At 42.0% G+C, this 17,418-nt stretch overlaps 1 protein-coding gene and 1 pseudogene across 6 annotated transcripts in view; one reads left to right on the top strand and one right to left on the bottom strand.

Annotated features, from left to right (window-relative positions):
• The window catches only part of STON2 (stonin 2), a 153,496-nt gene that overhangs the window by 39,857 nt on the left and 96,221 nt on the right, over positions 1-17,418 (bottom strand). The window lies entirely within an intron of this gene.
• LOC124512595 (gametocyte-specific factor 1-like) lies at positions 821-1,599 on the top strand (annotated as a pseudogene).

The raw sequence follows: 17,418 nt of genomic DNA, 5'->3' as shown, positions 1-17,418 counted from the left end.
GGTTAAGTACCTTGCCTAAGGTCAAATGTCAACCAGGTTCAAAATCCTATAGGACAACACACATACTGAAAGGCGTACATATCAAAAATTTTTATATTTATGTAAGCAGTTCCAGCTGAAGAAACGAGTCCCCTCGTACTGCTTTCTTATCACACCCACTCCAAGGGCAGCCACTCTTCTGATTTCTCACAACTCTCTGAGTTTTGCCTGGAATACTCTAACATATTGTAATTTCTCCTTCCATTGAATTCTTCGATTTTTCTTATCTGTAATTTCCTAATACCCTCTTGTAGTGTCAATTATTTGTTCTTTTACATACCTTGTCTTTCTAATTACTATTGTTATAAGCAACTCGAGGCCAAGGGTTTATACTTCTTTGCATTCCCCTGGTGCGTCCTGCATGGAGAAATGACTCCACAATATATGTACCTAACAGTTAACTTTTGCTTTCTGTGTACCTGGCACTGTTGTAAGCATTTTACCTGGATTATCTCATTTAATCCTTCTAACAGTCCAATGAGGTAGGTACTGCAATTGCCTCCCTTTTACAAATAACAATGCTGAGGCACAAAGCAGCAGCTTGCTCAAGGTCAAACAGTCAGAGACAGACAGGATTCAAACCCAGGCATTGTTATTCCAGGGCATGTGTCAATGGGAGGGCTTTCATTATTCTCTTCTCTTTTCCTAACGTTTTTATTCAAATATAAAACACCCGTAGAAAAAAGACAACATAAATCACACATTTAAAGTTCAATGCATTCTGAACGTGGGGAGAGCTTGTCTGAACTGGGCACTTGGATTCAGCGCCTTCGTTTCCCACATGGAAGAAACGTACATGGATTCCCTGGATGCTGAAAAGCTATTACAATGCCCCTATGATAAAAACCACCAGATCAGGGCCTGTAGGTTTCTCTATCATCTTACCAAGTGCAGAAAGAATCATCCTGACGTCACAAACCAATTGGCTACTTGTCCCTTCACCAGGTTCCTTGGGCCAAAATCAGTCACCACATCTCAAGCTGTGATGATAAAAGTTGTATTGAGAAGAATGTTATCAACCAAACCAGGAACCCTAGAGGATAGGAGACTCTGGCTGAGAGCACATGGCAGTGCCTTCCTTGTGGTGAAGACTGGGATTAAGATCTATGGGAACAGAGCAGCACCCCCCTTTGTCTGGGGCACAGCCAACTACTGTGTCAACAACAGCCCCGCAGGCAACACACTTATGGAACATAAGAGTAACCTGGCTTCAGGCATGCGTATTCCCAAGTCTCTGCTCTATGTTCTGCCATGGAAAAACAATGGGAATGCCCAGCAACTGAATATCTACCTCATCAAATGCCAGACCCTAGAAGCTTCTTCCCACTAATAGTGGGATCATTTTTTGTCTCCTAATCTAATTATAGAAAGAAAAACTATCTGTGACTTTCAAAATGACAAGCACCTTTCTTTTCTCCCTGCTTTGAATCTTCACTCATCTGATGCAAGAACCCTCTAACTCAGAAGAACTGTTTCAAATAAAGCATCAATGCAGATATCTTCAAAAAAATAAAAAATAAATACAATTCAATGGGTTTTTACAAAGTAAAGACACCTAGATAACTCACACCCAGATCAAGAGACAGAACATGGTCTGTACCCCAGAAGACCCCTTAGAGCCCCATTCTAGACACTAACTGCACCCTCCCAGGGTGTCCACTATCCTGACTCTTCACACCATATATTCATTTACTTACTGTTGAATTTTATATAAATGACATCATATAGTATGTCTTCTGTATATCCGTGAAATTCATTCACTTTGTTGCATACGGTGTGTTACTTTGCATTTCTATATTGTATTTTCTATACCGTATTGCATTTTCTATATTGAAGTGTGTGGGTGTGACATGATTTATCCATTCTGGCTGATGGACAGTTGATAGATTCCAAACTTAATTAACTGTAGCCAATGCTTCTGTGAATATTTTTATACGTGCTTTTTGGCACATACATGCGTGGGTTTTTCTTGGGTACCTAACCAGGTACGGAATTGATATGACTTTGGGTATGCAAAGTGATCATACCCACTTACACTCCCATCTGCAGCGACTGAGAGTTCTTTTTGCTCTAAATCCTTGTCAACACTTGATATTGTCTAGTTTTTCATTTTAGCTATAATGGTAGGTGCGTGATGGTAGGTACTGTGGCTTTAATTGGGCTTTCGCTGATGCCTAATGAAGTTGTGCATGTACTGGTCATTTGGATATCCTCTTCTGCAAGCACCTTTTCAAGGCTTTTTTTCCATTGGGTGGTCTGCTGCTTTATAGAAGTTGATGTGTAGAAGTTCCTTATACATTCTGGATAGGAGTTCTCAGGTATGTATGTATTGCAAGTATCTTCTCTCGTGATGTAGCTTGCTTTTAACTCTCTCACCTACTGATAAACAGTTGTAACTTTAATGTAGTCTAGTTGATCAATTTTTTCCTTTACAGTTAGTACTTTCTGAGTCTTGTTTAAAATGTGCTTTTTAGGGGCGCCTGGGTGGCTCAGTCGGTTAAGCGTCCGACTTCGGCTCAGGTCATGATCTCGCGGTCCGTGAGTTCGAGCCCCGCGTCGGGCTCTGTGCTGACAGCTCAGAGCCTGGAGCCTGTTTCCGATTCTGTGTCTCCCTCTCTCTTTGACCCTCCCCCGTTCATGCTCTGTCTCTCTCTGTCTCAAAAATAAATAAACGTTAAAAAAAATTTAAAAAAATAAAATAAAATGTGTTTAGGGGCTGCTTTATTAGAGACTGACTGGTGGGGCTGCCGGGCAAGGTCCCCAGTCTCCCTGAAGCCACATGTGCTAAGCTAAGCCACTGCAAAGCTCTTTCTCTGGAATTTTACTCTTTAGGAAAATAAAAATGAAACTGAAAATGGCTATTATTCATTCATCAAGATGACAGCACTGGAAGAAGCCACCTGCAAGTCCTCACTAGAGACCCAAATTCTGTTCTACCCCTGCTCTTTCTGAGTATGGCTTTTCAGCTTGATTTCTCAGTTTTTCCTTCAATTCTGTGAGCACACCTTTCCCCTCACCCCTCCATGTCCTTCCAATAAACTCTCCTTTAAAAAAAATTTCTGGGACACCTGGGTGGCTTGGTGGGTTAAGCATCCAACTCTTGATTTCGGCTCACATCACAATCTCACAGTTTGTGAGACTGAGCCCTGCGTTGGGCTCTGTACTGACAACACAGAGCCTGCTTGGGAGTCTCTCTCTCCCTCTCTCTCAAAATAAATAAATAAAATTTAAAAAATACTTTAAAAAACTTAACAATTTCTAGTTAGCCAGAGTCTATTTACTGTTGCTTACAATCAAAGAATTCTACTGATTCCTTCTTTCATTCTCCCTATATTGACATTACCTATTCATGTGGCACTAACCACAAAAGTATAGCTTGATCAGTTACACTGTGCAAATAAGAAATTTCATCTTCTTGAAACTCAGTCCTCAATTCTTTCATGACCGCAGTGTGATTTTTCTTTTCTTTTTACATTTACTTATTTACTTTGAGAGGGAGAGAGACAGAACAGGTGGGGGAGGAGCAGATAGAGGACAGAGAGAACCTCTGTGCTGTCAGCGCAGAGCCTGACATGGGGCTCAATCCCATGAACCATGAGATCATAACCCCAGCTGATATCAATATCAAGAGTTGGATGCCCAACCAACTGAGCCATCCAGGTGCCCCAGTGCAGTACTGTTTTCAAAAACTATGAGCTTTCTGACATCCCAGAGATGGTTCTGCTGTGACACTTACATCAGGAAAAACAATGGCAGTTTCAACTCATTGGCTCCTAGAGAAATGAAGAAGGGGAAATCTAGCTAAATCTGGACATTCTCAAAAAAAAAAAAAACCCAGACAATAAAAAGGTATAACTGAGAGAGCATTAGCTACCCTCAACAAAGTATCAGGCAAAGATTGTTCTGCAGCTGTGCCTAAGTCTAATTACTATCTTTTCTTCACTGATAGCTATAATAATGAGCATTGATAATATAAGTAGAAGAGCAAACAATACTTTGTAGAATACTATTTAAATGAGCACTTCTAAAAATCAAATTATCCTAAGTAGGAAGCATGGGGGAAGGGGGTGGCAATCTGCAGAAGCACTGTTATAACTGGAAGGGTGTTTGGGGAACCAGCTCAATAATCATGCACCCAGACCCTTTATGTTTCACAAAATCAGACCACAGGTCAACATGAACAAGAGAGATTTTTTTTAAAAACAAAGAAATTATATCTCCAAATGAGTCTAAGCTGGCAAGTCATACACATATTGCACTGATGCAGTTGTAACATTAGGCGTTTCTGGATTACATCTTTTTGAGATGTAATGTGTTTTTAGAAACTATGGTGTTTTTTTCAGCATGACCTTAATGGTGGCAAATCTCTATTCCTGGACATTGACTGGATTGGATTCTCAAAAACAGTCAAAACCCAGAGTCAAAGCTAGTGAGTAAATTTCTATAAATATATTTCCTTTTTTAAAAAATGGGGACAAACACATTGGGATGCCTGGTCGCTCAGTTCCTTGTATATCAGACTCTTGATTTTGGCCCAGGTCATGATCCTAGAGTTGTGGAACAGAGCCTCGCATTGGGCACCATGCTGAGCATGGAGTCTGTTTGAGATTCTCTCTCTCTCTCTCTCTCTCCCTTTGTCCCTCTCCCCCGCTTGTACTCTAAAATTAAAAAAAAAAAAATTAATGAATTAAAAAAAATGGTAACACAACACAGTGTAGGCTTTGGAATTACAGAAATCTGTATTATTATTATTTTTTAATTTTTTAGTGTTTTATTTTTATTTTTGAGTGAGAGACAGCACGAGCAGAGGAGGAGGGGAGAGAGAGAGAGAAAGAGGGAGACACAGAATCCGAAGTAGGCTTCAGGTTCTGAGCCATTAGCACAGAGCCCGATGTGGGGCTTGAACCTGTGAACCAGAAGATCATGACCTGAGCCCAAGTCAGACGCCTAACTGACTGAGCCACCCAGGGTCCCCAAGAAATTTCTATTCTGACACTTGCTGGTATATGATCTTGAACACAAGACAGCCTACTTGAGTCCCAATATCCTTATATGTCAGAAGGGACTAACAGTCTGATGGGTGTAGTTGGTAAATGAGATAATGTATATGAAGCTATTATATCTTTAGCTTTTATTATTGTGACTAAGGAAGGAAAAGGCTTTTGTCTGTTGAGTGTAAACAGGTTCTGAAACGACTTGCCACAAAACAGTTTACAAATTTTAGTCATCACCATTAGTGAGTGACACAACTTGCACTGTCTGTGGATTTATGCAATCCAGCACAGACCCAGAAATTCTTTCTAAAAGGACCCTAAGAACAAAATACAATGACAGAGTCCAAGTACTAAAGCTGGAGCATTTATTCACAGGTGTGCCTCTTGGTGTCAGAGGAGGCCTAGATGCTCACGTTCTAATTCTGACCCATCCCTAGCAATGCCCATGATGAGGCCCATGCAGAGATGGTAGCTTTTGGTGCAGGGGAAAATGAAAGAACTGATGGAGGAAGGAGAAGGGAAACCGGATTCACTCAGAGGACATCTTTAACCCATAGACATATACACTAAGGCACTGCAGGAGGATCAGGGTCAGGATGGCTGCTTTAATAAGCTGCATCTTCAAAATTCAGAAGGGCTGTTTTCTACGGTGGTACTAGCCAGGAAGAATAGGCTGGTCTTCTGATGGTCAAGCTTCATTTGTTTCAGCAACTGAATTAACAATCTTTCCTTGGTGTTTGCCTAAAACCTTACTCTGCTCTACTTCTCTGGGAACAAAAATAGGTCATCAAACACCCCACAAAATCTGGTTACCTTGACCCCTGAGTCTTAGTGTCCTTGTCAATAAGATGAGGAAAATCACACCTATTTCACAGTACTATGCAAATTAAATGTGATCTCATAAAAGCATCATTATAGTGTCTGACACATAGTAGTTGCTTGATGAATAAGTTATTATTGGCTTGAAACAAAGAAGCAAATGCAAAATGTTGCATCTGAACTACTAAGAAGATAATCTATAGATTGAGAGAAAAACTTAGTCTAGTCTGGATAATTCTACAATTTGCTGAATCTTGGTTTTGAACAATTGCTATTATATCTTTAATGTATATTTTCTCCAGATACTTTCTCTATACATCCTTGTTTATCTACATATATCTTACAATTTTGCTTTATTAAAAGAATTAAAAGCCACTTAACCAATTATCCTTGAGAAAATCTATTCATGAATATCCAGGTCTTGTGCTCCACAGGTCTGACATTTTCTTTGAATTACAGAGCTACAGGATGAGATTCCACAGAGGATGGATATTCACTAGATGATGAAATATTCCTTCAATCAATCCCCTGGACCATGTGTGGAGTACAGGGGGTTCTGTTTCTGTTGTGATCATGACTGTATACCTAACAGCACAGAGTTAGTGGAGGAGTTCTTTTTCAGAGGGGAAAAACAGGAACTGTTCATTCTGTCATCACTGCCTTTTTCACATAATAGATGTGTATGTCCTGTAGCGAGTCAGGGATAATGTGCCAAAGACAGGAAGAGACTGGGTCAAAGGTGTGATTATCTTGTTTGAGACTTCTCCACACAGATGACCACCTTCACGCTTCAAAAACAATGGCTCTCCAACTGTTTTATGGCGATGGTCACTTTGGAAGAGCAATAAACCAAAAGACCAAACACAGGGGACCCTGAATTAGGGCTGGAAGACCTGTCCTTCTGCCACTCAGGGAGTTCATTTAATACCCTCGGGCCTCAACTTCCACATCTGTAAAGTGAGTAGGGTGAATTAAATAACACTGAATTTGTCTCGTGTTTAAAACTGTATAATTTATACCCATTCTTCTACTTTTTTATTGTGAAAGACACCAATGGAAACCACCCCACTTTCACCAGAATGAAGAATAAAATATGGCTTTGATCATAAAAATGAAAGAAATGATAAAATATGAATTCAAGTTAAATATATATACAGTGCTGGGGTACCTGGGTGGCATCTTAACCTGTCCGTTAAGCATCTGACTTTGGCTCAGGTCATGATCTCACAGCATGTGAGTTTGAGCCCTGCATCGGACTGTCTGCTGTCAGCACAGAGCCCACTTTGGATCCTCTGTCCCCGCCCCTTCCCCACCCCTCCCCTGCTGGTGTGCGCTCTCAAAAATAAAATAAAACATATACATATACACACACACACATAGACACACATACTGCCATCCTGCAGTCATTATCAGAGAGCTGCCTGCCCCTTGTGTGAATGACAGAACACTATCTGTGAATCCTCAAAATGGCTCATTTAATTCCAACTTATGAACTGTCAAGACTAACCAGGGCTGCAGACAGATGCGATGCCTCCTCCCCACTAACTGTGGTCGACACGTAAGCTGTAGGCAGCATCAGGAACAAGTGGTGGAGGTTAAGTCACGTTGAACTGGGAAGCAAAAGTGGCAGCCAAATTGCTGAATACAGAGGTGTTCTGCATGAGCTGATCATGGCTAACATTTGTTGAGTATTTATTGGGCTTATAGGCATGTGCTTTATATACATTACCTAATGTTTACCACCTGTACTTTGTGGGTCAGGAGGCTAGGGCTACAGAAGCTTAGGGTCCCAGCTCTGCTACTCAGCTATAATGTAATGGCCACTCTTTCACAGAGGGGCTGAACCGGGAACCTCCTGTTTCCTTTCTCCTGTGCCTTCTTTCCAGGTCCAGTGATTCATATTCCTTCCTCTCATTCCTGAGAGATTGGGTAGCTCAGAAAGTTTGACACTTGACTTGCTCTTTGACTTTTAAACAGTGTTTTCCTCTAGGTGCCAAATTGTTCCATGACTACTCCTGTCTTCCTTGATCAAATCAACTCGTACCAGTGGTAACCCTAGGGCGCTTGCTATGTTAGACATTAGTTGGTGTGGTCAGTTTGAGCTAGGATTTGAGCGTTTACAGCAAGACATGTTGTAGACTTGCAGAATAGGTAAAAGTGGGTCAGGAACTTAGATTACCACTTCCTAGAAGACAGAGCTGAATGCACATTCCTTTTTGCACTGCACTCAGTTTTGCATCCAGCCATCAACAGGTAAAGAATCAGTATGATATACCAGAAAGAGCAATGGAATAGGAGGGAGTAGAAGAACATGGGCACAGGTCTCCATCACCCCCATTCCTGCCCAGCCACTGCTCCCCTCTCTTCTGCCCACACTGGAATAAACCCTGATATTGAGAACTACCAAATGTCAAGGGGTGTTTCTAACTCAGGAGGAGGAAAGAAGAAAAAAGGCTGAAATCTCGTCATCATATTAAAAATGGCAACAAGTTTTCAACATACACTATATGCCAGACACTGTGCAAAAAATTTTTCTTAGATGATCTTATTTCCTTCCCACAAGGCTCTTATGAGAGAGACATTATTATTAACTCCATATAAAGACAAAGAAAATGAGGCACAGAGATGTTAAATAACATGCCCAAGCTGTACAGGTAGGAGCTGGTAGAGCTGAGATTTAAGAGAAGCTTTGCCACTGGAAACAAAGGGATTTAAAGAATTGTGTGAAAGTGCTAGAAAAGGGCAAATTCCTAGGAAACCAAGAGACGCCTGGAGCTGACCTGCTCTGAAACTACCTTGCAAGGGGATATCAAATAGAAAGGCAACACATTCCACATATTATCTTTGTTGAGCATAGTTTTGTAAATGAAGGAGGGGCCAGTTAATAATGCTTCGTGAGACACGTGAGCCTGATGGCCTGGCTGTTTGTCAACTCAACACAGTTACGTCCTGGTCTTTGGCCAACATGGCATACCGTACTATCTCTGCCCAAGTAAGTGAACAAGCAGAGTGGACATACGTGTGCATGTGCACGCGCATGTGTGTGTGTGTGTGTGTGTGTGTGTGTGTAGGATGTGTGCAGCGTAGGCACAAAGCCCATAGGCACACCTTGCATTCTTGGCTAAAATTCCTTCCTCCCCATAAAGAAGAGAGATTATGTGACTGTTTTAGTCATTCTTCTCTTCCTGGAATGGCTTTGGGAGGCCTGTAGTCTGGCTGGGGTTTAACCCCCCGGTGGACCAAGCCTAAAGGCTGGCAACTGACACCCTCTGGGCCTGTGGGTTTGGGTGAGAAAGGGAAGCAGGAACAAGTGTGCAGGCAAAGGCTGTGCTCTGCCGGGAAAGCTGAACTCTCTAAAGAGAGTCAGAAGAGACACTACACCTCTCTCAGCTATCCATACTCTCTATACCTGTTCTCAAGATAAATTGAAGTTATTTGGCTTTTTGAAGCTAGAGATTTCATGCTTTCTACAGAAGCTTAATCAGTATAACCTCCCTAAGCCACTCTCCTCCAAACTGCAACTCAGTGAGACCAAAAGGAGTTAGTTGTGTTTTCTAATTTAATCAACTCCCCCCCTCTTCCTCCTGTACCTGGTTGATGAATTCTCGCTTTTTCCTCCTGGCAGCATCTGGTCTAGGCTTACTGTTCAAATGTGCAATGCTAGCTCTGGTTTCATAATGCGAAGGCCTGTATTGATCCTAACTGTACTGGTTTACAGGACCCTGCCAATCCTCTGGAAAATTGGTATCTTCCTGGTTTTTAAAGCAAAGAGATTTCTGGAGTCCCGTCAACTCTTTGTGTGCTTATAATCACCTTTTGATTGCAAACTCTTTGTGTTTCCATTACTCAACACTTCAGGTAAGAATTCTGTTTAAGAAACATGTCCTTGCTTGTAAAACCTGTCAGTCACATAAGGACACTTACAGGCAAATTAATTAAAAAGATAGAACCACATGATTTCAAAGCTCTTCTTGCTGTCTCCTCCTCCTCCTCTCTCCCTCCCTCCCTCCCTCCCTCTCTTTTTTTTTCTTTTTCATCCACTGCTTTTATTCTCTATACTGTCTTCTAACAACCTCCTTCCAGGACCTTGCTTCAGTTCATGGATTTTGTCACAAAAGACTAACCAGTCCCATCAAGGAAAATGAAAATCTATCTAATGATCAGATCAATGACAAGAGCCCTGGGTTTTTTGTTAATTTCTTACAGCATATTCTGGGTATGGGTTGAGATGGTAGGGAAGAGAAACAGGACAAGTAAATATGAAGAAACTGAAGGGCACAGTCTGTGATGTGATCATCTTTGCACCCTCCAGACAGCCAAATGCAGCACTGTCAGTCTAAAACAAATGTTTACTGAGTGACTCCTATGCAGAATCAATGGTGAACAAAACAGATTGGGTGTTTGCCTCCCAAAGACCTTAGCCTCATATGAGAGAGAAAATTGACTTAAAAAAAAATGGGGTGCCTGGATGGCTCAGTCAGCTAAGTGTCCAACTCTTGATTTCGGCTCAGATCACGATTTCACGGTTTTGTGAGTTTAAGCCTCGCATCGGGCTCCACACTGACAGTGTGGAGCCTGTCTGGGATTCTCTGTCTCCCTCCCTCTTTGCCCCTCCCCAACTCACTCTGTCTCTGTCTCTCTCAAAATAAATAAACTTAAAAAAAAAGATAATTACAAACTATACTAAGTATGATGAAATAAAGGAACACGCTTAGCAGGGAGCATATGCCTGGAGCCCTTGCTCTAGCCTGGGGGGTCAGGGAAGTCTTCCCTGAGGAATCTTTGACACTGAAGTGTAGGCCTAAAGTATGAGGAGTTAAAGGAGCTGCAAATTACAAGACCTTCAAGAAAGCAAAGGCATTTTCTACTTTTCCAACAACCGGAGTTCCAGCTTTTGTGTGTGTATGAGAGACGTGAATGAAATGTTAGCAATGTCATCCACATCTCTCATTCTATATGCAGTGGAATTAAAATCCCCACTTGAGCTGCCCAAGGCCACTCAGGCTAGGACTAGACCCCCCAGGGGCTGCTGGCTCCCAGCCCAGAGCCCACTGGACCACACCGCAAGAACTGGGAGTTTCAGTGGCCACACCAGACTTAAAAAGCAGTGCTGAGGGAACTCTGAGACATACAGACCAAGGGCTTATCCCATATTCAAATGGTATGTAGTGGGTCAGGGATAAAAGTTTTTAAATTTTTTTTTTACATTTCTTTATGAGAGACAATGAGAGAGCACAAGTGGGGGAGGGGCAGAGAGAGAATGAGACACAGAATCGGAAGCAGGCTCCAGGTTCTGAGCTTTCAGCACAGAGCCCGATGTGAGCTCGAACCCACAAACCGTGAGATCATGACCTGAGCCAAAGTCGGACTCCCAACCCAAATGAGCCACCCAGGCGCCATAAAAGTTTTTAAAATGGAACTTTTAAGAACTCAGTGCTGCTTCTAAAGAATGGCTGGAGACCTTCAGATATTTCTGACCAAAATGTTTTTGTAAACCAGCAACAAAGAGTGAACCAGGCAGATTTCTCCATCTGCGTGCAAAGTGAAAACACTACTGTGGTGATGTGATTAATCAATTCAAAGTGGTATTTAAGGTCTGCTGACTTCACCCATTAGTCCAACAATAACTACAATTAGCCCTAAACTCTAATCTTAACCCACCTGAGAAGCAGCCCTGAGTAAACAGGCAGGGCATTTTTTAAATGCCAGTGACAGACACCTCCTGGGAAGTTAATACCACCTAAGTGACTTTTCCTCAGCAGCTTCCCCATTTTCGTTCCTCTCTTTGCAACACTGCTACAGCAAGTAAAGACTAACACCTCCATTTCTCAGTCTCAGTTAACTTGTCCTTCCTTCTCAACAAAGATACAGAGTTGATTAGAAGGACTGGTAAATACAGAGGGAAAGACCCACATTCTGGTCGACTCTGGCATCTCCAAACTTAGAAGTGAACACAACACGGGCAATAATCCAAGAGCCTCACTACCACCTATTTGTTAAGCAAAGACAGTAAGAGAAAGGTTCCCAAAAGAGAAAGAGAGAGAGAGAGAGAGAGAGAGAGAGAGAGAGAGAGAGAAAGGTTTCCAAAAGCTGCCAGGAGGCATCTCTCAGAAGACAGGTCTCATTAAGAAGGCAGGGAAAGATACTATAGACTACCTCTAAACCTCAAATCCTTCTCCACTTCACATCTCTTCAGGGGACAAAAGATTGGAAATGTCCCTCCAATCAAAACAAGATCTCTCTCAGCCTTTCCATGATTCTTAGCCCCTGCTTTGTGTTGGCTTCTTTGTGTCTGCAAAGAAGCTGCTTCATTGAAACATCATAGAAAACACACACACACACACACACACACACACACACACACACACACACACAGTTGTCCCTCAGACAATGAGGTCGCCTGCATACAGGCATTTCCAATGTAGGCAGGAGACAAAGCCTGCAGAATTCTCAACCTGTTGCTATAGTAGCAGAAAGAATGTGATTCAGGCAGCTCTGCTGAGATCCATATCCAAATCCCTCCAGCTCCCAAAGAGAACATTAACCCTTCACTACCCCTTCTTGGGGGCAGAATCACCTGGGAAGAATCCTAAATTTGTCCTAGGCACTAGATGTCATACTCTCAGCATCCACTCACTCATGCATTCACTTAGTACCTAATTAGATTCTCTCATGTTGGATCCTAGGTTTTTGGTGGTAAACAATGCAGCTATGGCCCTTGAGACTGAGTAAGAGGAGGTGTAGGATATTAAATTATTGCTCAAATAACAATATATTATGCAGCATTAGCGTTATATGGGAGACACAAGAGGTTTCCAGCAAAACCATCACCAGAATGGAAACAACCTATCCAAGAGAACCAGCTTATACAGTAATGGTAGCAGACTCCATACATTCAGAGCCATTGCAATTACTTGATTGTTTGCATGTGCTAATTTGACAAGACTACCCCTAGAAATGCCTGTTCCAATCATATCATGGCTCCTACGAAGCATTAGTTTAAGTGAGTTGTTTAATCAAATCAGCTTTCCACATAAAATAGAAAGAGCGTTGTTTGTTAGAGAACCACTGCAAGCAATTGCTGAACAGTCACTAGGCAACAGAAATGGCAGGTGAGGGCTCAGAAAATACATGAAATAAGTACAGTCACAGGGACCCTGGGAGGACTTCTATCTAAACAGTCCCCACCCCAATTTATTTCTGTGATCAAAACAATAACAAAGAAACCTTAGGAAATAGAATTTAGAAATGACCTATAATCCAGCTTATTTTCCTTAACATTTTAATACAGAAATCTTATATTATTGAATACCTTCCTGCTAGAATTCTTTATTTCCCATGGAGCATAAATATTAGGAGGGAGGGGCTTTTTAGGAAGAGAAAGCCATTAGGTAATCGTAGCCTCATCTGCTTTTTGTGAAACAAGGCAGCATCGATAAGACTGCCAAGAAAAAGCTGAAAAACCAAGAGGACAGGTTTCTAATCTCAGATGGCCAGTAGATGTGGCTTCATGGAAGTTACATAATCTTTTGTATCTAAGTTTCCTCGGAAGTAAATTTAATACACTATGCAGATCCAAAAGCAAAGAATGGTCAATAGCAATGCCTATAAACCTGTGGCCTGAAATAAAGTACAGTTGACCCCTGAACAACCCGGGAGTTGGGGAAACGGACAACCCACACAGTTGAAAAATCCACATGTAACTTTTGACTCCCCAAAACCTAACCACTAATAGCCTACGGTTGACCAGAAGCGTTACTGATAAGATTAACCGTCAATTAACATATTTTGTATATGTTTTATATGCTGTATTCTTAATACTGTAAGCTAGAGGAAAGCAAATGTTATTAAGAAAATCATAAAGAAGAGAAAAATACATTTACATTACTGTAAAAAATCCATGTATATATGGACTTGTGCAGTTCAAACCCACGTTGTTCAACATCAACTGTACTCCATTGTTAGTAACACCGTAAAACATAGTTTCTGTTGTGGAGAATATCTGAGAAGCTCAATCATATTTCGGAACATGGGTTTCCTATCTCGACCAGAGGCACAGGACTATAGATCTTTCATTAAGCAATCCAGAAAGAGACAGGCAATCAAAAAGTATATTCACGAAAATCTCTTTTAACCACTGCAACATTGGGCTAGTATTTGGGAAAAGGTTCCAAATGATCTGACTAGATGGAAACTCATTTCTTTTTGCCTTGGAAAGAAGTGATGGTAGCAAAGGGATGTGATGTGACCTAACACAATGACTTCACCCCAAATCATGCCCTTCCTGGAAGTGGCCAGTGAATAACCGAACTCATGATCCCTTTACACTTTGGGGAATGGGGTGAGAATAGAAATGGAGGCATTCTAGTGCCATCTTTCTTATCTATCAAGTTTGAGGTAATTATAGAAATTTTTTTTCCCTTTAACACTCCATTGCAGATCATAGCAGCAAAGACACTTACTTCTACACTTTCTGGAACCCAGTTTTGACTTCACCAGCTTTTCAAAGAAGGAAAAAATATAAATCCCTCACATGTCCTTCCCCCATCATGGGAGTTTACTTTAATGACCCTAATTCTTTACTTCTCTCTGTACCCATGCCCTCTGCCACGTGACTTTGCGGTTTCTCTCTGCAAATTTGTATTTCCCTAGCTTTTGACAGTAGATTTGGCCATATGACCTGCTTTGTCCACCAGGATGTTAACAGTCAATGGCATAACCCAGAAGCTTGAAATGAGCTACAGCTCATTGTGGCTTCTTCTCTTCTATGTCTGCTATCATTGTGAGAAGAACGTGCCCAAACAGTTGATCCGAGAGAAAAATTGAGGGACATGTAAAATAAAGCCACCCCCGATGAAGCTAAGTCAAGATCAGTTGATTCTTCCCACACTAACCTGCAGACATAGGGGTTAATAAAAATACATTGTTGTGGGGCACCCAGGTATCTCATTCGGTTAAGGATCCTACTCTCGGTTTTGGTTCAGGTCATGATCTCATGGTTCCTGGGATTGAGCCCCAGGTAGGGTTCTGTGCTGATGGTGCTGAGCCTGCTTGGGACTCTTTCTCCCTGTCTCTCTGCCCCTCCCTCCCCCCCCCCCCCATGAACTCATGCCTATTCTCTCTCTCAAAAATAAATAAATGAACTTAAAAAAAAAAGTGTATTGTTGTGTGCTAGTGAGATTTTGTGGTTGTTTGTACTGTAACATTGTAGCAACAACTGATACACCCACCACAGCAAAAATTCACCTGTAGTTTAAGGGCTAAAACATTGTTTGCCTTGTTTTCTTAATAAGTAACAAGGGCCCTATTACATCCCCAATGCCAAAGACTTATTCAGGAAATCTATACAATGTTCTAAATCTCACGGGATACAATAGTAAAAGTGTATAATTGCAGCCATCAATCTGCACCTGTGAACTTTTCTCATCCAGGATCAGGTCAATGTGATTGCTCAAAGGTGACTATAAACTTTTCTTATGGGGCTCGAGATACAGTAAAACCTTGATTTGCAAGCAAAACTCATTCCAGAAACATGCTTGTAATCCAAAGCACTTGTCTATCAAAGTGAATTTTGAGAATTGCCTCAGTTGTGATCATGTGACATTCAGCATCACGCACTACTCGTATTGCCAGACATTGCTCGTTTATCAAATTAAAATGTATTAGAAATGTTGCTCGTCTTGCGGAACACTCACAAAACAAGTTACTCGTGATCCAAGGTTGTACATATATCAAATCAGTAAAGAACTCTGAACCGCTGGAGTGTTGTTTGCCTAAGTACAGAGGAACCGGAATCACTGCATCTTTCAGTAATGTAAGGGACTAACAAGACCATTGGCTTACTGGTTTTCAATCCTAGCCAATCACCAGAGCTTTCTAAATTACAGATTCCTAGTCCCCGTCTATAGATATTTAGTTGAATAATCTGACATAGGTATATGTGTTGTTAAAAAGTTCTCAAAGTAATGTTGATGATCACAAGAATTGGAAATGTCCCCCATCTAACAGAGTTCCTCCATTGATTGAATTTCTCATGCTGAGTTGCACCAAGCATTTGTGGTGATGTTAGCAGACCAAGAAGTGAACACAGGAGCACTATCTCCAGGTGACCACACGAATTCATTCGTTATTATTAGCATAACAAACCATTCCAATGTTCAGTAGCTGAAAACAATATGCACTACTTATTGCTCCTGAGTCTTCAGACCCATTTGTGTGACCTCTCCTGGGCCCACTCACATGTCAGGTCAGCTGGCTGGTCCAGGATTTCCTCCTCACATATCTGCTCAAGACCACCATCAGCTGGGGATACAAGGGTCTCTGGGCCACAGCAAGTGGGTCCAGGAGTGTCCATATGGTGACCGGGCTAGATTCTAGGTGAGCAAGTAGAAGTATGAGAGGCCGCTTAAGCCCTATGCTGGGGACTGGTACACATTCCCCTTCTACTTCTGCACATTCTATCGGTCAGAGTAAGTTACAAGGCCAAGCCCACATTCAGGGGCTGGGTAATTAGACCCTACCTCTTGACAAGAGGAGCTACAAAGTCATATCACAAGAGATTAGCTTCAAAGTCTATTATACAACCAAAGGGAGAAAAAGGTTGCCTTAAGTCAAATATGATTTCTCAGTGCGGGCCGAGGTTTTCACCCTAACCTCAGAAAAAGTTATACAATCGTTAGGGTGAAGTTTCATCTGATATTCCTCATTTCTACTCCTGCCTGCATTCACACACCTTACTTACTCCTCAAGACCTCGGTCTCATTCCTTTCAGCACTTTCATATTATCCTCTGAGGTTTTTAAAGATGATGTGGATGACATGCCATCCTTATGAGGACTTGTTCAGGGTGAGTCTTTCCATGATGTCTCTTCTTGGCTTAGGATGTGTCTATAGATGAAATGTGACCAAATGATCATAGGGCTACATCCTGCAAAGGACCCCACAGCATTAACCGAAGAGCACCAATGCCTAAGAAATATTACAGGAAAAAGATAACACACTAGACCAGAAAAGAGCCCTGAGGAGCAGGAAACTGGCACTCACTGAAGATTCCAGACCGAGGCTAATTATATTCTAGCCGCCAGCTGCTTCATTCCACTCCTACTTCACTCGCCGGTGTTTGATCACTTAGGAAGCGCACTAAAAGGGCGGTGACTGGATCAACAACTGTGCCCCTGACCCAGGCCCTAAGATGTATGCAGCCTGGGGGTATGTAGCAGCCACTTATTACAGCATCCCTACAATAAAGGTGTTGCTTCCTGTTTTTTTAGAAAAACCACCACGACCTTTGGAAGTCTCTAAACACCTCCTTGCGAGGTTTCGGACAGCAGGGGGTGGTAGGGAAAAGAATTCCAGCAACCAGGAAACACAGGATGGCAGAGAAGTGGCCAGAGCTGGGTAGTAGCGCGTGGAGGCTCTTTGGAAGGGATGTGGATACAAAGAATGGAAGGAGAAAGCATGTGCTGCTCACACACAAGGTTGTCTTAAGTGCATATTTGGTTCCCAAGCATGTGGCCAGTCTTCAATCTGCTTGCTATCACTGCTCGAAAGACTAAGCAACAGGACTG

Source organism: Lynx rufus, unplaced genomic scaffold (assembly GCF_022079265.1).
Source record: "Lynx rufus isolate CCGP_SWC_20201006 ecotype Redwood Valley unplaced genomic scaffold, mLynRuf1.p SCAF_17, whole genome shotgun sequence".
Classification (NCBI taxonomy): domain Eukaryota; kingdom Metazoa; phylum Chordata; class Mammalia; order Carnivora; family Felidae; genus Lynx; species Lynx rufus.
Note: the sequence above shows the minus strand (reverse complement) of the source record. Positions and strands in the feature narration are given on the sequence as shown.